The 20,786-nt window shown below is 49.3% G+C and overlaps 1 protein-coding gene across 3 annotated transcripts in view; it reads left to right on the top strand.

Moving 5' to 3' along the window:
* Positions 1-2,944: 2,944 nt before the first annotated feature.
* Positions 2,945-20,786, top strand: part of LOC142579602 (proton-coupled zinc antiporter SLC30A2-like) — a 106,607-nt gene continuing 88,765 nt past the window's right edge. The window contains exon 1 of one of the 3 annotated variants that reach the window (XM_075689986.1): positions 2,945-3,501. The gene's annotated coding sequence lies outside the window, so the exon portion shown is untranslated. Of the gene's footprint in view, positions 3,502-3,968; positions 4,107-20,786 lie in introns of those variants that run through there. The other 2 variants (XM_075689987.1, XM_075689988.1) reach the window with 2 other exon arrangements.

The raw sequence follows: 20,786 nt of genomic DNA, 5'->3' as shown, positions 1-20,786 counted from the left end.
TCCACCACACAGCCCAGACTTGTCACCTTGAGACTTCCACATTTTGAGGCACTTGAAGAAACAGCTCAAGGGAACCAGATTCGTGTGGGACGATGACGCGAAAGAGTCAGTTACAGACTTTTTGAAGCAGCAACCCAAGGAATATTATGAGATGGGAATCGCGCGACTCGGTAGTCAGGGGGACAAATGTCTAAATGCTCATGGAGACTATTTTAAAATAAGGTACCCTGTTTGTCATATATTCGCATTGACTCCCTTTCATTTGGCTCGCCCTCGTAAATTTTGCAGAACTTCTGCTTTTTATATGTGTTCTCCGTTGCGACTGTAATTTCGGTGCAATTACTCACAATACACGGCCAGTGACAACTGCTCCTGCGCAATACATTGTAACAAAAGACAGTGTCATTGAGAGTTTTCCATGGTCGTTGCATATGTAGAAAAATGTAAACATGGTTCTTGAATGACAAAGCTTCATTAAAATATTTGTCCTGAACCTGTTCATTTCATGGCTTTTACATTTTGATTTCAGCGGCATGCACTGCTTTGCCGGCTTCAAACTGACATAGTTCTAAAGGTCGTGTGATAATTTTTTTACAGAAAACATGGAAGCATTGATATCAGTTATTTTGGGCACAATTTTTGAGACATACGAGTATATTCTTTTATAAAAAAATTACATATTGTGCTTGCCTTGACCGTGCGATGCGTTCGAGAATTCGTTTGAAGCATCTTTGGCAATGGCAATGCAGTTATTATTCATGAATTTGATCCCTCGACAAATATGAGGAGGAGGCCGAGCTGCAACGTGAGCCTCAACCCCCCCCCCCCCCCCCCCCCCGAACGAAATTTCTGGCTACGCCACTGGCTCCTATGTTATACTTCAAATGTTCGTCTAGGTTCACGATAAGAGAGAGCGTAAACTTTACTTTTTCAAATCAACATGATTTGAGTCCGGCGTGTTTTAGCGGGTCTGGGCACCCACCGCGGACGCGGTTCCGAGACCTTGTCTCGAAGCGGCCTCCTCGGCTCGCTGGACGGCCCAGAGTTGTGCTGTCAGGTTCGAGCTGAGCAGTGCGGTCTTCCAGCATGAGCGGAGGCTGGCGGTGGAAGAGCAGGTCGGCACTGCCCGACTTGTTTGTTAACTCCTGACACTCCCATAACATGTGATTAAGTGTGGCAACCTCGCCACACGATGTGCATCTGTTTGTAGTGTACATGTCTGGATACATGGCGTGCATGAGTCTGGGGTTTCTCGAGTGATAAACAGTAAATTTACCGGCGTTGGGTACAGAAGGCTTTCACTTTAATAATTTATTTAGAAAACAGTGACTGTCGCAGCTGAAAGCCTGTGTTATTGTAAAACTTCAATTCCAGTGCAATAAAAAAAAAGAAAGAAAAAGAAAACGCGGCTAGACGTATTTTTCTAGCACGGAACGGTACTTGCTCCACATTATTTTTGCAAGATTTTTAGTTCTTGGCGCTCGGGAAAGGCGCACTAAATTCGGAGACACGCGCTCAGTCGCACGTTGTTCCGAAGCGTACTTGTGGATATCGAACGAATGGCTAGGCGGGTGTGCAGGACGCGTTGTCTCGTCAGAAGTGCGTTCGCGTACGTGTGCATGCCTGCCCTTCACATGTCTGTGTGTGCGTATAGGTGCGATTAGGCCTGCTTTCGTAGCTGCCTCGTTAGATTCTCGGTGTAGATCACAGGGGCACCGGTTAGGCCGCGCACCGTATAGTTAGCGCCCCGCTTAATTAGGTACAACGGCGCGTTAGTGTTGTGTTTGTCGTTGCGCGCGTCCCGCACATCGTGATGTGTAGCACACGATGTGCTCCAAATGGGACAGAGCTAAAATGTTTAAACGCTGCGCCGTTTTTCGCCGGTGCATTACCCGTGGCGGTTGGCGGACGTCGCTAAATGTGTGGTAATTATGAATTATATAACCAATCAATTAATGATGATTGCTAATCACCGTGCTTACTCCATTCTAATGAGTACTTTTTTCCGTGTTACATTGCTCAACAAGTGGTGTGCACATTAGATTAGAGTACATAGCCGAAACTAAAGTAGTGACAAGCTATCGTGTATAGTGTAGTGTTACCACGGTGATGGCAATTGCGTGATCTTTAATATACAGGTCAAGTACTACGCTTGCATGCGCCCCTTGATTCACCTGAAAGCTTCGTGCAGGTATTGATGGTCTAAACGCTGGTGTGATGGGGAGCGCCGACAGAGGAGCACGTGTAGTTGTCCCGAAGCGAACGTTCCACGCTGCCGCTCCCTTTTACAGTTTCAACTTTGCCGTTCCTTCGAGACTCATCACATCACGTGACCGCCAACACTGGGATTGCATCGAGACACCAGCCTTCTACTAGGATCGCCTTGGCACTGCAGCAGATCACGTGACCCCTAACGCACGTCTTGCGGGCAGCGCATGCGACGTCGCATCCGGGACAGCGTCGTGGTGGAGTGAACACACCTATAGTATGTCCGCATAATTGCTCACGGAATAAATTAACTAACTAACTAACTAACTGGCCAAATTCACAAAGCCTTTCGTTCGCAAGAACTTTCGCTACTAGCCACTTTTGGCCTTTCAAGGCGTAACAAGCTCGTAGATGCCACATCCCTCACTCCCGAACAACGCTTGTCGCCCAGATTCCGCGAAGTCGCGCGATCATTTCGATCTTCAGCTTTCACGTTACGTTCATGTTTCAACACCGCTTGCGCGCAAGCAAAACAAAGCCACTGCCGCGTACTCCCCAGACAGCGCATCATTTACAGACGTGTCAAGCCGCGACGATTGGCATTGCCGAGCTCGCGTCCTTCCTGCTGCGCATGCACGTGAACGGTGAGGAGGGAGAGCACGCCTGGTCGTTTCTTTTTTCGCTTGCAGCTGCTGCTACTGCGCCTGGCGCACTCCTTCCTCCTCTACTCCTCCCTCCTCGCATTTCTTTCGCCGCGCTGCACCTTGTGGTGCAGCAGCAGCAACAGCGGACATCCAGCCGTTCACGGCTGCCCTTTCCCTAACGTCTGCATCGTCGCCCGTCCAGGCATACATGGTTGACTGAAACCAACTGTAACCGCGCCGTGAACCGTGCGCAGCCACCAGCCCGTGCGCAAAGGGCTGGCACGCCCTCGCTGTGACCCGCCCGGCGATTGCGAGTCGTCCACGACGGCGCTCGTCGCTGCGGCCTCTGTGCGGGAGCTCCTTGGGAGCCGGGTGCAGCGACCTGAGTCCCGTGTGCAGCAGCGCACTTATCTGCTGAGACACGGCGCGGTTGAGTATAGTAGCAAACCAAGCCAACCGGCCGTCATTGCTCCGCTACTTCGCCGAGTTCGCCGACGCTCCGTAGTGCTACACCTCCCTCGCATTCATCGGGCACAACGGGCGGCGACGTCTTAGCCCCGTACTCCTGCTCCACCGTGGCCCAACGACGAGACGCCGCCGCTGATTCGAAGCGGGGCTCTGGCAGAGAGGGATCGGCGACTCGCAGCTGGTGAGAGCATTCTGCTTCCTTTGCCTGCATGTCGACAGCTAGCCGACGTGACAGCTGCCGCGCGCCGCATATGAGGAGAAAAAAAAAAAAACAATATCCCGGAAAACAACGCGTTGCGATCGTTGGTGCGGTTAAAGGGGAAAAATGAAAGAAGGTCCCTCTCTGTGTTCGGCGCCTCTGGCTCTGAGCAAGCACGCCACGCCATTTATCTGGGCCGATATCCGGTCGCATGCTGTGTAGCGCGCTTCTCTTTGTCAAAGCGTCGAGACAGCGTCAAGAGCAACGTCGGTGGGAGAAGCGTTTGCGAGATCGTGGCAAATGTCTGCAAGCATGCAGAGCGTGCCGCGACCCGGAGAGACTAGCAGCTCGCGTATTGCTACGAGCACGGAAGCAAGGGTGTCGTCCTCGTGTGATATTAGTCGGGACATTTGAATGGGTCTGCGGTTTCCACCTTGCGGCAGATATACGGCCTTTCTGTCACCCTTGCTCTGCTTGTTCTCTTGTGAGATATACGTCCGTGCGCACGGCACGAAAATGTTGCGGACCCGATAACGTGCCTTGCCGCTTTCCTGCATCTTAGTACGACCAACTTGCCACATCTCAAGATAAGCTTTTTTTTTCTTCTTCTTCCTGCCCTAGAGGTGCTGCGGTTAACAACTCACGAGGGCCAACATATTTACGAGCAATCTGACGGGGTCTGGGAGGCGCAATGAACTTAATGATTGCGTGTGCGCGTGGTTTTGTGTGTGCAGCTACATAGGTTGTCAAGGTGCCGGATTATGAGCCGGATTCTTGCAGCGATAACTTTTGTTACCGCAGCTACGAAGCTGGCCTATCTTGAAGAATGATGAAAGTGCGGTGAATTACTTTGAGCTATTTGTTTTGCTAACATGCCAGTGTCCTCCTTTGCTTCGTATATTTGCGCATTCAGCACGTTGCGCAAATGCTTCGAGCTCGATGTGCTTCCTGCCTCTTCTGTCGAAGCTGAGGTTACTCCCGAGGCGCTGCACGTTTGCATAATCCCTTTTCCCACGCGAACCCAGCCCGGCGCTATTACCCTGGTATGAAGCGACGAGGGCCCCTTCCCGTGCAGATGAGCTTGTAGCAGGCATTTGGTTGAACCCGCGCCCTGAGACGTTTGAACCGCAGAAGTAGAACGTATGTATAATGTACTTTTATTTGCATAATGAACGTATGTATAATGGGTGTTCCGAGTTTTGCGTTGCATGACCGTTTCCTTTCCCCCTGACACTTCGTCTGACGGGAGGTTGCCCAACGCGCGGTAATGCTCGAGGTGGCCGCACGCTTTAGCGTATATAGTGCAGATAAGATATCGTTCTCTGGGCTGTCCTGTGATCGGATAAGAGAACCGCATGGCTGGTTCGAGGCTCGCATGTCTGATCTAATCGGGTGACTCCGCAGCTTTACCGATCAGTGGAAAATTCGGAGGAGAGGTCGAAGCGTGTCTCAGTGATAAACCGATTGTGAAGCAAGTGCTCCCTGAATGACCCTGTGAAAGCGCAGATAGACCTTATCGTTAAAAGAACAAGCGACCTGCATCTGTCGATGGCAATGAAAACAACCCAAGGTGTCCAAAAACACAAAAGAACCCTGCAAACGTTTTGTGTTCGCTTGTGTGCCGGGAAGAATTGTGGCATCCCGATATTTGAATGAAAGCTTTTCATGGTCCACGATACAGCCTATGCAATTCCACCTGTCGAATATACATTTGTCTTTCTGTTATTTGTTCATTTACGACATAGTCTGAAAGAAAATAAACAATTGAGCACGCATTGTGTCTTGAACGTATCGTCTTCTTACTAGACATTTCTTGATTTCTTCCCCCTCCGTAAAGAAGCGGTTTATGAAATGATCGCTTATCAACAAGTCCCAGTCGCAGCACTGTATACCATAGCCTCGACCGAGTCACGTAAAAGAACACTCGTCTACTAGTATTTATTTATTTATTTATAGGTTACCTGTATCGCCTCGTAGGGCATTACATCAGGGAGGTTACAGACTTTGCTGTAGGTACATGAACAGTTATTTTAATGCGTGGAAAAAGGCATCATTTGATGTGATATACACCAATGCTCGATATCATACCGTTCCAACCTCGAACAGTTCTAACAAAGAATTAAGGCAAGACATCAACCGTACAAGAGTTATTCCCTGACCTTCAAACAGTGGTCCAATCGCTTTGATATATAGTATAGTGCCTGGATATATTGTTCATGGTTTATGCCTGTTTTAGAATAATAAATATCGTGGAAAAATTTTAATACGCCTTCGACGGTCCTAACAGTTCTTACCTGTTAAGATGTTTATAATTTGAACTGTGCTCGAGGATGTGACTTGCCGTGGTGGCTTATCGACCAATCGCGAAGTCACTCATCTGATTCTTGACCACGGTTACTTTATCTTGCGGTAAAATCGCATGTGTAGAGAGAATTTGATGGATGGTAAACATAAAGAGGTCAAACGATTTCCGCAACGGCTTATTTCATCAGCTGATCGATCAAAGATTTACCAAGGTCAAGTGCAGCGAAATGTTGCATCGCGCAAAAATACATGCTCAGTGCAAAATTATATGTGACATTTCCACGGTTGCGTCAGAAACGACTCGCATACATCGATAATTTCCGTAGTGCAACTGAAAGAAGAAAGAAAAAAAAATGAGGCAGGGGTATACGTATGATTGCTTGCGTGTCTGAATGCGAAAGCATTATAGTTCTGGTGAAATGTTTGTCTTTCTGTACGCTCCTTCTCTGCACGAGCTCTCGCCTGCGTTTTAACTGCGCTCCGGTAAGGCCACATGAAGAAGCGCCAAGCGTCTCAGCGAGCTCGCTTGCCTGCGAGGAGCTAATAATTGGAAGGACAGGTCAGGGGCGTTCGACTGGACATTAATGCTTTTTTTATTTTGTACACTCATGCCGTGGCGCCACTTCCTACCCATTGGCTGCGCCGCCACGTGCCCAATGACGTACGCGGCACACCTTTAGTCAGCCAGAACCGTGGAGGTGCCGTGACATCGCGGAAGCGGGCTCGCCTCGCACCCTGTTGCCTCGGGGGTTCGATTCCCACCCAGAAACCGAAGTTCACCTAGTGCTCTTTACAACGGCATTGGTTTACTTTGTTTACAGGGACCGCCTTCAGAAATCTGAGCTCAATCCGAGCATTTTTTTTTGACGCGTTTTTACTCTTATCCGTCGGCCATTCTTGATACGATCATTCGGTCACACCACAGACTACAGAGCCGGATTTGCGCATTATGGGGGGTGTAATGCTTTTGCGTTAAGACCCGGCGCCATTACAGTTGGCCGGAAGTGTAGCAGTGAGCCCTAGCACTGCCTGACCTGAACTGAAGTGCCTGCCCGTTGCTTCGCACGCAAGGTCCACACTGTGCGGCTGCATTTGCAAGGCGTTCTCTTATATGGGGTGTCGCACGTAACTTGAGCCAAACCTTAAAAAATATGCGAATGCCACGTAGCTGGACAAAACCAAGGTAGTGTCGTTTGCCGTCGCTAGGAGAAAGGTTACTTTTTGCGTACCGCCTGACTATATAATTAGTCTTACTTAATTAAGCAAAGTTTGGAATATTATATATTATAATAACGAATTAACCGCGAATACCGGGAAAAAGAAACACGAATCAAATGAAAAGTGCCTCGAGCGGCCAGTAGCGCGGCAATTTTGCGTGTATTGGCGGCCTTCTCTCATGCTTGGAAAAACGTTTTTATGTAGCACATATTGAGATACAGAATGCTGCATCTCAAGTTTTTCATGTTGATCTACAAGTTTCTCATCGGAGCTTTTCACACCGTAATATTTGAGAAGTTCAATCATTCATTAAGACTAATAATGTAGTTAGTCGGAATACAAAAAGAAACAATAATCTGAGTACCTCTAAGCGACGGCAAATAACATTACCTTGGTTTTGTCCAGCTGCGTGGCATTTGCATGTTTTTAAAGTTTGGCTCGAATTACGTGGGGCAACTAGCTCGTACGCCAAGGGTAAGATATCCACAGGGACAGCTTCCATTGCGGAACGTGCGTAGCTGGGATTAAGGTCATATCCGCCCTGTCGTGTATTTGCAACGGTGTAGTTACGTGGCACACCGTAGCTGGTGCCCATTTAGTCTGTTAGGATGCAATTAGAACTCTGCCACTTGTAAATCTGCGTGGTTACTAGCTTTACTCCTTTGATCCCTCTCCCATGTGTAGGGTAGTAAACCGGTTAATCTAAACTGGTTAACCTCCATGCCTTTCCTTATCTACTTTTTCCTTCCTTCCTTCCTTCCTTCCTTCCTTCCTTGATGTGAATACTTTGGGGCCATCTATTCGTTTTCAACAAAATTATCTCGAGATTTCATAGCCCGTTCAAGGAATACTGACGTAAATTTCTTACAATGTTACTTTTTTGCTTGAAATTAAAGCTACTCAGGACGAAACTCCAGAAAGTTCTGGCAAGCCTCAGCGCCCTAAATAATTTACCATAATAGCTTTTATGCATTTTGGTTTCGTTTCCTATAGGATGCGTATGTGGCATGACGTCATGAGGTGGTGGTCGACATTGTGACGTTTTAGCACTACGTCGCTTCTCTCCTGTGCGAATCGATACTTGTTGCGAGGCCCACCGCGCGAGCTGGAGGGAATGCTGAATCGTCGCGATGTTCCGCACTCACGTGACCAACTTCTCATCATGACGTCATACCACATACGCCTCCTAGGAAACGAAACCAGAAGTGGTTCGAGAAAAACGATTAAGGTAATTTATATAGGCGCGCTGAGCTTTCGCTGTATTTCTGTAGAGCTTTGAAGCCAAAAACCTTCATTTAAAACAAGAAATAAACAAAGTGGTTGTTATGTCAGTAATCTTTTAAGTGAAAGTGAACAGTGGGGCTCTAGTAGATGACACCCTGCAATGCTTCTTCTACAATTCAAAGGGACACTAACGAGCTACAATAGATCAGTTTAGACCGGTAATGCATTGTCGGAGAACTATATTTTTATTTATTTGGCGGACAAGGACTTATCGCAAGGAGAATAATAAGTGCATGTTCTGTTTCTTCTGTTTTTTTCTTTTGCGCCGGACATATCGGCGCCGTTACGTCAGCATGGCATTGCAGATTTCTTTTCTGGACGATAAACTATCGACAGAACCCGGCAGACGCTGGAAAAAATAAGTGACGTCATTACGAGCTGTTGCGGGCGCTTAAGCAGCGTCACCACCAGTTTTAAAGCGAAGCTTTCTTTGCCCCTTTTCTTCAACTTTCCCACTACTGCTGCTGTCCGGCCCGCCGCGTCCTGGGGGTGGTTCAGAGCGTGGCAGAGAAGAAAAGACACGACAAACTCGTTTAGACCGCATCACGTCGAATGTGCACAATAACCTCTGGAGCTCCCGGGTCGTCGCCACATTAGTCTCTTGACAGCTGTAATTATCCATGCCCCCCCCCCTCCCCCGCAAGCGCTTACCTTTCTACCAACGTGCAAGTCCAGATGGAAGCTAGATAGAATAGGAGAGGAGAGGGAGAGGAGGCAGAGAATGGGTAGAACCGCCGCAGTCTCGAAACGAGTGAATAACAGCCTTGCCACTCTTTGCTCGCAGTTCCCATGAAAATACAAGGGGGGGGGGGGGTGACAGCGAAAATGTGACGTGAGGAGGCAAAGAAACGCTGGACAAACTTAAGTTCAAGGTAGGGTTTCCGCTATTTCTGAAAAATAAAACCATGCAAATATGTCTAGCGGACAACTTACGCAACGCGTGCAAAAGCAGAGCCGCATTAATTAAAACACACCGCAGGGTCTAGGCGACACAACGGAAGCGGTCGCACGTCAAATCAACGCTTCTGTGCTCACCCCCATAGTTTTGCGGCTATGGCATTGCTCGAGGTCACGCATTTGAACGAGACAGCCACATTTTGACGAAGGCGAAATAAAAAAAAAAAAACGCTCGCATTCTTGGATTTAGGAACACGCTAAAGAACACCACGGTGCGAAAATTTATCCGGAGCGCGCCACTACGGCCTGCCTCATAATTCGACTGTGGGTTTGACACGTATACAGACCCATGACCCAATTCAAGTTGAATGATTCTGCCACGATGCGATGTGCCATGTGAGGCAATGACAATGCTCAACCCTCTCAGAGGTTATGAAATACGGCGCACACCAACGCCTCAAGCAAACACCTCCTCTCCCTTTTGTTTTGTGTACTTCGCAGACAAACAGCAGTAGTGCACGCAAGGTAACATTTAACCTCAACTCACAGCTCTCGTGTTGGACGAAACGTTGACGAAATTAAACGTTTGCCGTCAACATCACCGCTAATTATCGTCAAACAAAGCGAACAGCCCAGAAAGCTTCGCTTACATCGATTCCCACAGTGCGTGGGATCTGCATAATTTTTCTTTTCCTTTTTTGCATCTTCTCTGTCTTACCAAGTTTCCTATCGCAATGAGAATGGCAGCTCTCCTTATGAAAAAAACAAACAAACATAATTTATCAAACTTCTCATTCTTTCTTTTGTGTACTTTCGAGAAAATAAAAACGCTGCAGATCCAACGAGTTGTAATCTTTAAAAAGCGAAGGTTTGTGTGAGTGCATGAAGAGTCGAAACACGAGAGCAAGCACGCGCACACACACACAAGCCTGGTTGTGCACAAATTAGACCGAACCTTTTGTTGAGCGGTATAGATAGTACGATGGACGCCTTGAACGCATCATGGTTTCAGAGGCAGCATGCACATACGTACGTGGCGCCATTCTAATCCATTCTGTCCGCAAGATGCGTTTACTTCCTCATTACCCGGCAGCCGCGGACGCGAGCGCCATCTGGGGGTGTTGCAAGGAAACCAGCGGCGCGCGCGGATCGCTTACCCCGCTGTCACTGGTTGGCCTATTCGGCAAGGGAACAAATATCTAGGCCGCAGCTGCGGTCACGAAGCCTGGCGAGATTTGCAAAACTTCGCTTCAAGAAAAAAAAAGTTTCTTCGAACAGTCTTTATACTCGGAGTGCCATGTCTCTTCAGCCAACGGTTTTGACTTTTCCATCCCTGTAAATAACAGTGCCTACAAAGGCTGGTAGTAAAGTTTAAACGCAGTCAATAAGGCGATGCGAAGACTCCCGCTTCACCAGTGCCCCCGCGCTGAACTTTGTTTTCGGTGCGAGCGATCGCACTTCCTGCATTTGTATATAGCAGTTTGAGCGTTCTCATTAATTAGCTCCAGATTCAGTCATTGATTTCTGCCATTTTATTTAAGACGCGCAGCGTATATGTATGATGATTAAGTTTTATTTGTGCGTCCGATAGTTTACGCGCGTCTTCCTTCCTCCCTTTCTTTTTAAAAATTTGTGCATGTTATCGAATGGGCCTTTCTGTTCATTCTTTCGCTTTCCACGCAAGAACTTTTTATTTCGCATTGACGTGTATGGTGACTTTCATTGATCACACGTTAGAGCCCTAAGGGCATCCCACGGACATTAATAAAGCAATTGTGAAAGCTCACATTTGACGGCTGCCTGTTAGTGAAGTAGTATTTTCCCGCTTCGAGCTTATCGAGGCTCCGACACAGATGCGACACCTTTCTATATTATTTTTAATTTCGCACACATTTAATAGTAGCAGCGTTCATAACATTGGATTGGATTGTAAAACTTTATTTGTCCAACAGATGTAGGGAAGGCTTTAAGCCTTCCCACCTAGACGACGGCCAGGAGTCCTTGGACCCTAGCGGCGTTTTCGGCCAGTCGGACGGTCTTCAGTTGAATCTCGGGATCGGAGCTGAGTAATAAGGTCTCCCATTGTTCTAAATACTTTATTCTTCCCTCAGAGGGAGCCTGTGGGCATTCCCACAGAATGTGATTAAGATTAGCCCTGGCTTTACATAGCTTACACTGGCTGGAGTACTGACCCGGGTAGTAGAGGCTGCACGACACCGGGCTTGGAAACGAGTTGGTCTGCAGGCGACGCCAAGTGGAGGCCTGGCTCTTGTTTAAGGATATATCAGCCGGAGGATATTTAACCCGCCCTAGTCTGTAGTATTGTGTGATCTCTCTGTAATACACTAAGCGGTCCCGCCGCGTGAAGCATTCGGCTAGCCCACCAGCTCGGAATGTAAGTCCTCGAGCTAAATCGTGGGCCGCCTCGTTCCCAGCGAGGGAGGCGTGCGCAGGTGCCCAGATTATTTCAATTTTCCTGCTATCTCTGCAGGTCTGCAGGATTCTGTTCGCCTCGGGAGAAATTCTGCCTCTGGCAAAGTTCATCACCGCAACCTTAGAGTCGCTGACTATAATTTTGGCTGAAGTATTTGCAATTGCAAGTGCTATGGCAGATTCTTCTCCAATCTGAGAGCAATCCGTTGGAACTGTGCCACTGGCTATCAATCTAGTTTCAGCGCTCGCTACAGCTAGGGCCATGCGGCCGTTGCCATGCGGCCGTTGCCATGGTCTGCAGCATCAACGTAGAGCACGTCCTTCGAGTTTTTGAAACGCTTCTCAAGAGCCTCGGCCCGTTTCTCTCTGCGTTCCTTGTGATGGATTGGGTGCATGTTTTGAGGTAGTGGTGGGATTATTAGTCGGTTCCGCACGCTTCGCGGCAGGTCGACTTTGATGCCTTCCTGCCCCTCATAGTCTATGCCTAGCCTAGCTAGGATTTTCCTGCCCGTAGGGCTTCCCGCAAGTCTCTCATACTGCGAGATCCTCACTGCTTCAATAATCTCCTCAAGAGTGTTGTGGAGCCCTAGAGCTAAAAGCTTTTCATTTGCAGTGCGGATGGGAAGCCCCAGCGCCTGTTTTATACTTTTACGTATGATGCCCTTAATCTTCTTCTTCTCGAATGACCTAAAACTGAGGAAGGGGGCAACATAAGCTATTCTACCTATAACAAAGGCCTGGACTAGCCTAACTAGATTCGCTTCTTTCATCCCGGACCGCCTGTTGGCAATCCTGCGGATCAGCCTAATGGTCTGCACTGCGCAGCCGTCTAGTTTCCTTATTGTTTCGCCATTAAAGCTGTTGGCCTGAATTAAAGTCCCAGAACTCAGATTTTGTCCACTTTTGGAATGGGGATCCCCCCAGCTGTGAGGGAGATTTGCGGTTCCTCCTTACTGGCCCTGCCTTTCGGCTGGTATAGAAGCAGTTCCGATTTTTGCAGTGAACATTTAAGTCCCCTAGGTCCGACGTAACCTTCAACTGCCTGGATAGCCCTTTGGAGGGTTTCCTCTATTGGGGCATCGCTGCCCCTAGCTATCCACAACGTGATGTCATCAGCGTACATGCTGTGGTTTAGTCCTTCAATAGCCTCCAGTCTTTCAGGAAGTTTGATAATGGCCACATTGAAAAGAAAGGGCGAGAGCACAGAGCCCTGTGGGGTCCCTTTGCTGCCTAATTTAATGTCATCCGATTGGCATTCTCCAATCTGGATTTTTGCTTCTCGGTCTGACAAGAAGTCCCTAATGTAATTGTAGGTTCGTACACCTACTCCCAAGTCCTGAAGGTTCTCAAGAATGGCTTTATGTGTGATGTTATCAAAGGCCTTCGCTAGGTCAAGCCCTAGGATTGCCTTTGCGTCCCCCGTTTCCGCATCGATGATTTGGTGTTTTAGTTGCAGCATCCCGTCCTGGGTGGAGAGCCTGGGCCTAAAGCCCACCATCGAATGCGGATAGAGGTCATTATCCTCCATGTAGTTATTGAGCCGCGTTTGAATAACGTGCTCCAAAAGCTTGCCTGCACAAGAGGTTAGAGAGATAGGTCTTAAGTTCTCTATCTGGAGTTTCTTGCCTGGTTTTGGGATCATCTCCACCTTAGCGGTTTTCCACTGATTTGGTAGTTTACCCTCTTCCCAGCACTTCTGCATAAAGTTAGTTAATGCAGTTATAGAGTTATCGTCTAGATTTCGAAGCATTTTATTGCTAACGCCATCCGGGCCTGAAGCTGATTTGGTTTTGAGCTTGGCAGTCTCCGCCCAGACCTCCACCTCGCTGATGAGTTCGTTTAGGCTGGAGTTGCCTACGCCTTCATAGTTAGGTAGGGGTTCCCTGCTAGTGTCCCCTATGTATCTCTCCTGTATGTCCTTCATTAGATCCACCTCCGTACCTAAGTACAAGTGAAGAATTTTTTGAAGGTTCTGTCGCTGCGCTGTTTTGCAGCCCTGTGTATCTAGCAGGTAGCGGAGTAGATTCCATGTCCTAGCTAGGCCTATATTTCCGTCCATCCTATCGCAGGTGGACTCCCAGTTCTGCCTGGTTAGTTTGAGCGCGTAATCTTCTATACCTTTATTGAGCCTAGCGATCCGTCTTCTGAGATTGCGGTTCCACCTTTGCCTCCTGAGCCGTTTTTCCATGCTGAGCTTAGCTTCCCACATATGGAGGAGGTGGCTGTCCGCTATCTCCAGTGCAGAGTCCTCCGTTATCTCATTGGTTGCGTTTTTAACGTCCTGGCCCAGTTTCTTAGCCCATTCATCAATATCCCTTATCTCACTCACTGCCGCCTTGCTTCTTATTTCGCGAAAGGCATCCCATTCAACAATTAGCTGATTTCTGCCTTTTCTCCTGGCAGGGCCTGCGCTCACCATTGTTTCGAGAATAAAGTGATCGCTACCTAGGTTTTCCTGGGTATTAACCCAGGTTGCATCTCCCACGTTTTTGACGAATGTGAGGTTGGGTGAGGTTTCTACGCTGACACTATTCCCCGTTCTAGTGGGGGTTTGGGGGTCGGTCATTAAGGTGAGACCCTCTTGCTGTGCATCCAGCCAGAGTTCCTTCCCTTAACTCCTTCTTTTCTGTACCCCCAGGCAGCGTGTTGGGCGTTAAAGTGGGCGTTAAACAAAGAGGCTGCCTTCTTTCTTTTTTGCTGGAATGAGTTCAACAAGGACGTGGTCTACGTTGATAACCTCCGTGTCGTGCTTAACGACTGCCAAGTTTCTCCTGAACAGGGTGGTTACCCCGGATCTTCCATCATCTGTACTAAATGATATGTAGCCCGATAATTTTGCCATCCCCGCAGTTTCTTGTAAAGCGATTACGTCCGGATTGTCTTTGCCAAGAAGGAGCTGCTGCAGGACCGCCCTTTTGCGACGGTACCCGCGGCAATTCCATTGCCAAATCGTGTGTTTATTGTGACTGGCCATGATTGAATTGTGGATTATCATCCAGTGGTATTAGGGTCGCAGCCGTCTGAGAACCACCATGTACCTTCTGCTCTGTTTGCCTCTGCCAGTTATTAATGTTCACCAACGCGGCCCTGTGCTTCTGGCTTTCTTCCGATAGCGCCTGGATGGCTTGGATGACTGATGCGAACTTTGCCTCCCAGCTCGCCTGGAAGTCGTCCATTTTCTTGCATAGATCTGCCATTGTGGGTTCTTGTGGCGCGTTCGCGCCTGGTTTCCTTTCCAGAGGTGGGGAGGGGGTGTCATCTACCTGCATCGCCACAGTGCTTTCAACGGTTGGGTGGGTTCCAATCGTGTTAGCTGTTTTGACTGCGTTAGCTACTTTCTTCTCCCTTTTTAGCATAGCGTTTTCCTTTTCGAGGTCATCTACTCTTTTAATGAGTTTCTCTACCATGACTCTCATCTTGGCGAGTTCCTCGGACTCCGTATTTTTTGGGGAGACCTTATCTACCCAGCTCACCTCCCTTTGCTTGTTGGCTTCATTCCTCGGCCTTGACGATCTTGCCCTGGAGCCGGAGTGGACCCCGGAGTCGGAACGATCCCTGGAGCTGGAGCAGCCCCTGGAGCTGGAACGGCCCGCGTGATCGAGGCGAGGGAAGGAGTTGGAGCGGCTCCGGAAGCCCTGCCGGCTTCTTGAGCGGCTTTTCGGCCCAGAGGAGGGTGTTTTTTTTTCGCCTCCTCTTCTTGGAGTTTCCGCTCCCACCGTCGTTTCCTGACGATGTACGGAGTTCGGTAGATCTCGCGGCACTTCTTGTTGCCCAGTTCACGTCCCTTTCCACAAAGAGCACATTTGGGATCGCGCACGTGTCCATCCGGTGGCTTCACCGTACCGCAGCCGCGGCACTTGACGTCGTCCGGGTCCGGACACACATCAGAGCGGTGCCCAAGATTGCCGCATGCGTTGCACACCTCAAACTTCTTTTTGTAGAGGAAGCACTTGAGGAGCCCGCCTCCATAATAAATTCAAAACGGCACATTCTCATTGACGAAGAGTATCAGAACTGAGGTCGATGTCTTCCCCATTCTTCTGACCCCTCTGATTTTGGTGTTCCTTGAACAATCCAGGCTGTACAGAATCTGTGCTTCCGTGTGTTCCACCGGGATCTCATGAATAACTCCTTTGCCACTACCTTCGGGGGCTGACAGGTAGGCGTTTACTTCGTATTTTACCTGATCAACCTGAAGCATTTTTATCTTCAGGTTCCGGTGCATTCTTTCTTCACTCATGATGCCCACCAAAATGGTGTTTTGCTTGGTGTTAAGTTGAATAATGTCTTCCTTAGCCTCGTTCAAATTCACGCCCGCAGCGGCTCGAACAATCTCATATATCTTCACGTCTCCACCCAAAGATAGAGCTTTCGATCCTCCGCTCGGTCGGATTATCACCTTATGCAGGCCAGTAGGTAGGCGTGGTTGCTGTGACGCCACGTAGCGCAGCGCCAGTTTCCTCCCCGCCATCTTGATTGATTTGGGGCTCACATGGCCGTGGCCGCCATCTTGTCTCCTTCCTCGATCCGAGCCGACATCTTGGCTTCCTCCTTCGCGGCCGCCATCTTGGCTGCCGCGCTGCTGGTTTGTGTTGATCGTGAACCAACCGACTTTTTCGGAAAATTCTTCAGGAGAAATATCCTCTCCTTGAACAACAACCTCCATTTTCGCCGAAAATATCCAGACGTGCTAAGCCCCAGGGGTCGGCGGCGAGGCGCACCGACGCTTGGCCGGCGGGCAGTGGTCTGAGTCGACGCTAGGTCGAACGCAGCCGCCGGGACAACGCGTCAAAGTCGAAAAATAGCCGGAAATTGGGTCCACTTGCCGCAATTTCGGTATCCAGGTGATACTGGTGACTTCCGCTGATGATTCCAATCGAAGTTGGCTTGAGCACAAGCATAAATCCTCCAGGAACATCGAAAAACCTAGGAGCGCACGCAAGACACGTCCGCACGCCTCCTCGTCTTCTCCTCTCCCATTGGATTAAAACATTGGATTAAAATATTACCGACGATTGTGGACCGGCTCGCTCGCTCGCTCGCTCACTCACTCACTCACTCACTCACTCACTCACTCACTCACTCACTCACTCACTCACTCACTCACTCACTCACTCACTCACTCACTCACTCACTCACTCACTCACTCACTCACTCACTCACTCACTCACTCACTCACTCACTCACTCACTCACTCACTCACTCACTCACTCACTCACTCACCGATGATTACGATACTCTCTAGTGCAAAACTTCAGCGCTGCTGTGTACGTGTTTTCATTTCGCGATATATTGACTGGTGCGGATAATCTTTCTCGAATCCAACGCGTGGGCGCGATTCACAGCAGCCGCCATACAGCGCTTTGTTTCGACGACGCGTGCTACGCTGGCGTCATATCGTAGCCATCGTCGCCGCACAGCCCGTCTTGCGCGGCACTACGTTTTTCTTCGCACGCTTTAATTTCACCAACGACGAGAACGGCCTTTCGTCGCGGTGGAATCTTGCCACCAGTGTCAGCGGCGACAACACCCAAGGGAGCGTCACATCGAGCCTTGGTCGTAGCTGCTCGCCATCGTCCCCAGTGATCCCCATCACACACGCTGGTACCGTGGACTGACTTTAGCAAATCACACCGCAAACAAGCGTAGCCCTCCCCGTCTCACGTCACCCAGGCCGCCCTACCCCCTTTTGGAAGCGCAGATGAGATCGCCCACGCGGCTGCATTTGCCGTGGCCGCTGGCAACTCAGCGCATGCGCAGGCCGTCTCTTCCTCCGCTCCTCCTCCGCTTTCCGCCTCGTGCTTTCACTGTGTATTTTTCCCTCACTTTCCTCCTTGTGCGCTCTTTCACCTATCGCTGTGCACGTTTGCTCGGTGACGAGGTACAACAGCGCCGAGGCACACCGACGCTCAATTCAGGAACGGGCGCCTAAGAGTGGCGCTTTAAAAATGGTAGGCCACCCTAATTTTTTACTTAGGTGTCTCTTAGTGGCACTCGTACCTCGGCGTTCGCGTTCTTCAAGTTAAGCGAGCGAACGCCTTTTCCCCGACACGATATGCAGGCGAGGAGGACGCGCAGCGTGTGCCACCTGGCGGGACTTAGCCCCCTAGTGAGCGGTGCACCTTACGTAAAGTCCCTTGATTCTTTGAATTCTGCCGTCGCCGCTGCGCGACCTCCTCGCCTCCTCCTCGCCCCTTGCTCTTCCTCTCTGCTGGAACCAGTTTTGCCCCCGTTTACCTGCACGACAATTGGTCTCCTTGCCGTTGCCGTTGGAAACGCGTGGATTTTGCATTTTGCTTGCTTTCCTTTTCTCCTTTTTCACCATATTTCCCCTTATCTCAGCAAAAAAGAAGTAAAGGCGCTGGCTCGGCTCTTTAGCTTGGCGTAGCGAAGGTTGTACGCTGTGCTTCCTGCTCTCTGTGCTAGCGCTATGCCGTGCTGTTCCGCATATAACTGCAGCAAGAACCCTGAAGACGGTTATGGAGTTTTTACGATGCCACAAGGAAAGCGTGACGGCTTGCGCAAGAAGCACAACATTGGCCAAAAGAACTTTGTTCCGACAAAGAACAGCGTTGTTTGCGAGGCAAGGCGCCTTTCTTACTGATAGCATCAAAGCATCCCCTAATGCTTCACTTCTTTTTCATTTTTCCGGCCTGCTCATCAGCGTTTTACCACGACAATTTGTACGTTACACAAGAATGGGGGTGTCCTCAGTATGCTGAATGTTCTCCTGGGACTCATCACCTCGCATGTTATCAACTGTAATACAGTCGGAAATGAAGCACTATGGGTTCTCTTTCCGCTGTGAAAAATTATGTGCGAATATACGGCTTCTCGATCGCACTTGTCGTGATTGGTAGGACTCGTTGCCTGTATTACTGAAAATCAAAATAGCGGCTGGTAGAGGAGCTTTCTTTGCAGCTTACTTCGATGTGTGCGTCATTCACTTAGATACAATGAATGCAGGCCCTGAAAAATTTAGTGGCAAGTATACCCGTGACATTGCGGGTGACGAATGCCAGCTAGCCTATACAGTGCTTTTTTTTAATGCTCATGCATTCTTTAATGAGTACCCCGGCCCCGTCACGCGATTAGTGTAATGCCTTGTACCTGCTCAAAAATGCGCAATTTACATAGTTAGGACATTCAATCGTTATGATAGTGTAAATGTAGATGACTGGTAGCTTCATAAACGATAAGGAACAATTTAAACACCTCCCCTCCCCCCCCCCCCCAAAAAAAAAGAAAGAAGAAAAAAGATACTTGCATGGGGAAGCTTATAGTAGGGGTGGGCCAACTGAAATTTGTGGGTGGGTCAACTTGAAATTTGGGGTTTGGCCAACTTGAAATTTGGTGGTTGGCCAAATTAAATTAGGGGATAAGCCAAGTTGAAATTTGGACAAGGACCAAGTTGAAATTTGGGTGTGGTCCAACTTACATTTGGGGGTGGGCTAACTGAGATACCGAAGTACGCTTACGCATACTTAGACAACTCCAGTAGAACTTCCGCATTGTTCTTCAGTTATTGAATTTGCTTTGAATTGGGCCGCCGCACTTGCATGTGTGGGTGACGATTATTATTTGGCTTTCTCACGGATACAGGCAATGTGCAGGGTGTATTCACATGATCGGGCACGCTTGTTCACACTGAAATTGCACAACCGTCCTATTTAGTTTAGAGATCACAGCGCAAAAAGCTACTTTCACAATGAGAAGACAAACATAAGGACGGACGATGCACTCACGACTAATTCATTATAAGAAAGCACGCTGAATATAATAGCTGCGGTACACAAGCGCACACAGGCAAGAAAAAAAAAAGCCAGACACACAGGGATGTGCCACAAGCAATACTAGACCAGATCCACCCACAAAGTAAAGCATCGTATTATGTGGCTGAAAAATGTCTGGAGTATAGAGATCGCCTCAAAGCTCCTTTTACAACAGTATGCCCCATTCATACGGCTTTAAGAACAAACCAACCTCCTCATAAACATGATCTGAAGTGAAGGCGCGACAATGACGTTGGATACACGCACGCACACGCACGCACACGCGCGCACGCACGCACGCACGCGCACGCACGCACACGCGCGCACGCACACGCACGCACGCACGCATACGCACGCGCGCACGCACACACACACGCATACGCACGCGCGCACGCACACACACACGCATACGCACGCGCGCACGCACGCACACACACGCATACGCACGCGCGCACGCACGCACACACACGCATACGCACGCGCGCACGCACACACACACGCATACGCACGCGCGCACGCACACACACACACACGCATACGCACGCGCGCACGCGCGCACGCACACACACACGCATACGCACGCGCGCACGCGCACACACTCTCACACATGCACACACGCACACACTCTCACACATGCACACACGCACACACTCTCACACATGCACACACGTACACACTCTCACACATGCACACACGCACACACTCTCACACACGCACACGGCGCCTGTCGATTCATTGAAGAAATTGCAAATGCATGCCAGACTTCCACGCATGTGCTGTAGTTGCCAGAAGAAATGACAAATGGTTTCAATTAATAATTGAGGCCGAAAAAATAATTGAAGCAGGTGATAAGTGCGAAAGTGTTGCATCAACATCACTATCACCCAAAGAACTGCTTTACCTGAACGTGAATGCGCACTGAGAAACTGCGATTGCGCTCCCTGTATAAAATAGTCGCATTTTTTCCCGATTAAACATTGTTGGAAGTGGCGCCGCGTGTGTGTATGTGTTCCCTCTTCGTCCACCGTCGTTGTCGCACCTTCACTTCAGATCATGCTTAACCAACACTCCCAACTATCCATCCTAACATCTCATAAACGTTACCTCCAGCTTTCTCGATGCACTTATCACCATTTTTCATAATTTTCTACAGCACTGGCGTGCCCAAGTGGCACAAAATCATGCGCCTCCATCGAGTACTGCGGCCCGTCCGCGGGAGTCAAGGAGAAAAAGCGTTCCGTTTGCAGCGCGCGCACGTGAGCGCCGCGACAGGAAAGAGAAGGGCGTGACGTCACGTCCGCCCTGCTCGGCAGATGATGGGTCTATGCCGGTCAACTGTTTTCCATGAATTGGCCAATT

This window comes from Dermacentor variabilis, chromosome 4, assembly GCF_050947875.1.
Source record: "Dermacentor variabilis isolate Ectoservices chromosome 4, ASM5094787v1, whole genome shotgun sequence".
NCBI lineage: Eukaryota > Metazoa > Arthropoda > Arachnida > Ixodida > Ixodidae > Dermacentor > Dermacentor variabilis.
The sequence above is the reverse complement of the archived record's forward strand: the minus strand, read 5'-3'. Positions and strand labels throughout refer to the sequence as shown.